Below are 4,939 nucleotides of genomic sequence, written 5' to 3'. Positions count from 1 at the left end.
TCAACATGTTCAACATGATCCTTCCAAGACTTGCTGTAGATTAGTATATCATCAAAAAATACTAACACAAATTTTCTAAGGAATGGTTTGAAAATTGAATTCATCAAACCTTGAAATGTTGAAGGTGCATTGGTAAGGCCAAAAGGCATGACCAAAAATTCATAATGACCCTCATGAGTTCTAAATGTTGTTTTCGGAATGTCTTCAATCTTCATTCTGATTTGATGATATCCCGAACGAAGATCCAACTTGGTGAAGTAAATTGATCCATGCAATTCATCCAGTAATTCATCAATAACAGGAATGGGGAACTTATCTTTAATAGTGAGCTTGTTGAGCTCCCTATAATCTGGACACATGCGCCATGATCCATCCTTCTTGTGCACCAATACTACTGGAGCTGAGAAAGAACTTTGACTCGGTTGAATTATACCAGCCTCTAGCATTTCTGCAACCATACGTTCAATTTCACTTTTTTGGACATAGGGATATCTGTACGGCCTGATGTTTGGAGGAACACTTCCTGGAATCAGATGAATAGCATGATCATGATCACGCATAGGTGGGAGACCTTTGGGAGTCTCAAATACCTTGGAATGATTGTCCAGGACTTTTTGGAGATCTGGAGAAATAGATGATTCCAATGTGGAAACATCTAGCGAACATAATTGTGCAATTACACCTCTTTGCTCCTTTTTTAGAAGCTTTGTCATGCCATTAGAGCTGATTATCTTTCCTGGTTTCCCTGCAATACCCCTTAATTCAACTTCCTTTCCTTCCACAGAAAATTTCATGAAAAGTTCTTGAAAATTAAAAGCTATTGTACCCAAGGATTGTAGCCATTGGACTCCTAGTACAACATCAGCACCTCCCATTGGAATGGAAAGCATTGGGCTAGTCAATACATATTCTCCCATGGATAGCTTGATATTATGGCACTTTCCAGAACAATTTATTGTTCCTCCATTTGCAATCATCACTTGACACTCTGGTGCTGGATATAGGAAGCAATTCAATTCTTTTGCTACCCTACAATGAATAAAATTGTGGGTGCTTCCTGAATCAATCAACACTATTACCTTTTTCTTCTTGATTTGTCCTTCTATCTTGATGGTTTGAGGAGTGGTAATTCCCGCCAATGCATTACAAGATATGGTCGGATTTATTTGTTCTTCATCTAGGCTTTGTTCCTGGAATATATCCTCTTCTTTTGACCTTTCTTGCTCCTTTTCTTCTTCCTCTTCACAATCTATGTAGAATAATTTCTTCTCAGCACACTTATGACCTTTTGTGTATTTGCTATCACAATTGTAACAAAGCCCTTTTGCTCTTTTTTCTTCCAATTGTTGTGGTGTCAACCTTGTAGGTTGTGGAAGACTATGGGCAACAACACTTCCGTCTTTATAGTTGTGAATGGTATGCTTCCTAGTTGCCATAATTTTGCTTTCCATTTTTCTTGCTAACCTGAATGCCTTCTCTAATGAATCAGGTTCCCAAAGGCGCACATCATGTTGGATATTATCCTTTAAAGACCCTATGAACACATCAATCCTATGCTCCTCTGGAATATCTTTTACCCTTATGTTCAATTTTTGGAACTCCTCAATGTGCTCCATTATTGAACCCTTTTGTTTGAGACTTATCAATTGGCTAAAAAAAGTGTTGCTTTTTGTATCCTCATAATGTGCTATCAATTCTTCCGTAAAAATTGCCCAAGTGATAAATTGTTTACGAGAACAAAGCCATTGATACCATACAAACTGATTTGGTTCCAAATATAAAGTTGCCATACGTACCTTTTGTGTGTTTTGCACATTATTGAGATCGAAGAATTGCTCCATCTGTAATATCCATGTGGCGGGATCCTTGCCATCAAACTTCCTCATATCGATTTTTGGAACATGGTGAGTCTTCGATCCAACATTAGAGTCTATGGAATCATGATTAACATTTCTTTTGTTCTCATCATGAGTTTCCTTTACTACCTTTTCACCATTAGTGACCCTTTCTTGTAGCAACTTCTTCAATTCATCCATCTTATCATCCATGCCATCAATTTTAGCGTCCATGCCATTCACCTTAGCTTCCATGCCATCCATCTTAGCTTCCATGCCCTTTATCTTAGATTCCACGCCATTTACCTTAGATTCCACGCCACTTATCTTAGCTTCTGTTAGCTTTTGTGTGCGTGACATTTGTTGCACTTGTTCTTGTAATTTTGATATATCATGTAGCATTTCTTCCTCTTCTTCATGAGTCATGCTAGAGCTTTCAGGTTCCTTACTAGGTGTTTGCATTTTCTTTCCTCGGGGCATCAGTTACCGATAATAATGCTTTACTATGCCCTTTGAATTCCGTTAAACCAAGCTTACACAAAAATTAAAAAAAAACTACACACCTTTTTTCACTTTATAGAAGCCTGATATTGAATCTGATGTATCTCTGTAATTTCGGATCATCCAATTCTGAAATTGCTACCTGTAGTAGCCTTCTGCGTCCTCTTTCCAATGCCACAAGTCTGAGCCAAATTGGATTCTCCAAGGAAGAGTTATGTGAAATCTCCCACAGTGACTTGCTTTTAGACTGGTTCAGTAGAGCGAACTTGTACGACGTGCCACGAGTCACTGTTTCAACCTTTGAATCTGAAACACACATACAAGAAACTACAGTCCGTCCTCTTTCTGTACCTTTTTACGAAATTTCAATCCGATCCTCAGAGAGAGAGTTATGACGATTTTCCCCAGGTCACCTGTTTTGAATGTAATTCAGGAGTCTGCAAAAAGCCAACTTCCTCAGATCATATCTCCGAAAATATCGCGCGAAAAACTCTGAAATTTCGACCCAAGGTTCAGCGCCAATTCTTCTCAAATGGGTTTTTTTTGCGACTTCTGAAACGTCACAGAAAAAAAGTTATAGCGAAAATGCCACGATGACCTGTTTGGAGCAGCGAAACCCTAGAATCCAAAGCTCTGATACCAAATGTTATGAAACCAGCTCAAGAAAAGATAGAAAAGATAGATCCACGCCTTAGAATTCAGCCTCTTCGAGGGGGCAACCTCCTTTACATTACATAAATGAACAATTCTTGGATGATACAAATGACAAAACCTCCTTTCTATATATAGGAGTCTAAGGAGTCACAATATAATCCAGCCGACCTAACAATAATAATATAAAGCCACAAAAATAACAATAGAGGGATTCTATGGGGCACAGAAATAACAATATGGGGGTAATAGGGGCACAACAATATAAATAGGGGGTATAACTACAATAGTAATGGGGTAATCACTAGTATTATAGGGACCCAACATACTAACTTAGTTGATGAGCAGAGTATCTGATATGGTTAATATTGAGATTTGGCTTCTTTGATTTGTGATTAAGGTTATTGATATTTTGGGATTCAGTTATTCAACTTATTGTTGGTTGTGGGTCCAGTCTAAAACATTTTGAAAAGAGTCCTTCCAAATCATTGTTGTTGCAGTTGGTCCTAGTCTGAAATACTTTGAAATGTGGATCACAAGAAATGTGAGGGAGTACTAGCTTCCTTCCAATAGTAGCTGCAAAACATAGTAGAGGTTGTAGCCTCTCGCAGGTAGGAGCATGCGCACTGGAAAAAGCCTGTAGCAGTGCAAGAAGACGAAACAAACAACAACAACGATGGTTTTCTCCCAAAATGGATTTCCACCTAAAAATCTTGGTGTCTCTGTGTGTTAATTGTGGATGTGTTGACTCTCTGACTTTATTACAGACACAATTGCTCTTCTAACCTAGTTAAATATTGATAAAGCTATGAAAAGATAAGTAATATGCATATACACTTGTTGTCTTCACTAAAAGAGCGTACATACGTGTATTGCTTCAAATAAAGTCGTGTATAAATCTTAGAAGGTGCATTTGAAATTTTAATTGAAATAAATTATTAATTCACCCCCCCTCTCAATATTTTCTAACAATTGGTATTAGAGTTAGGCCCTTCAGGAAGTAGCTTGATCGCTAGAAAGGAGCAAGATGTTATGCTCTTGACCTGCAAGAAATTCTAGAAAGCCAGAAATGCGAAGAAATATAGCCCGGAACACAGAATAAAATGAGAAAAACAACAAGTATTTTATTATTCAGAAATAGATTCAATGTTCACTTGCCTCTTCGAGGGGGCAACTTCCAGCAGAGAAGAGCTCGATTACAATAAGACTCAATGATATTTCCTTTACTAACTAAGACTATTTATAGCTAAATGACATCCAAAACCCTAACTACTAGTGGTCCCTTACATAACACGGGTTAACCACTTTATTTATTAACTATGGCTCGTTTACAACTAACTGTGGTCCCTTTTCTCTAATGCGGATAAACCACTTACAATTATTAATGCAGGTTTTATTTACTCTCTAACTAACTATGATTGTGACTCAGCCCATTGGGCTTATTACATAAATATAGGGGTTAGGGTTGGACCCTAACATGTCCACCCCCATCAAAAGCAGCCTTGTCCTCAAGGTTGAAGTTGCAGAAACTGTTGAAGAATAGTGGCTGGTTCCCAAGTCACATCTTCTGAAGAGGTGTCTTTCCACTTGACAAGGACTTCCTTGATCATGCGACTGCGAAGATGTCTTTCACGGGTATCGAGGGCCTGTTCTGGTTGGATCCAGAGTGAGCCTTCCTCATCCAATTCGGGTAAACTAGTTTGAATTATGCAATTGTTCCCCACCACTTTCTTGAGGCATGATACATGGAAGACCAGATGGATTTTTGAAGTTGGTGGCAAGGCCAATTTATAGGCGACTACTCCAATGTGCTGAAGTATCTGATAAGGTCCATAGAATTTTGGTGCTAGTTTCTGGAAACCCTTTTCTTTGAGAGATGTTTGCTTATATGGTTGCAGTCACAGGAATACCTGATCCCCTTCTTGAAATGTGTGCTCAGAACGATGTTGGTC

This window comes from Pinus tabuliformis, chromosome 8 (genome assembly GCF_031772625.1).
Source record: "Pinus tabuliformis cultivar Carrire ecotype Pingquan chromosome 8, CPIR1, whole genome shotgun sequence".
In the NCBI taxonomy this organism is placed as follows: domain Eukaryota; kingdom Viridiplantae; phylum Streptophyta; class Pinopsida; order Pinales; family Pinaceae; genus Pinus; species Pinus tabuliformis.
Note: the sequence above shows the minus strand (reverse complement) of the source record.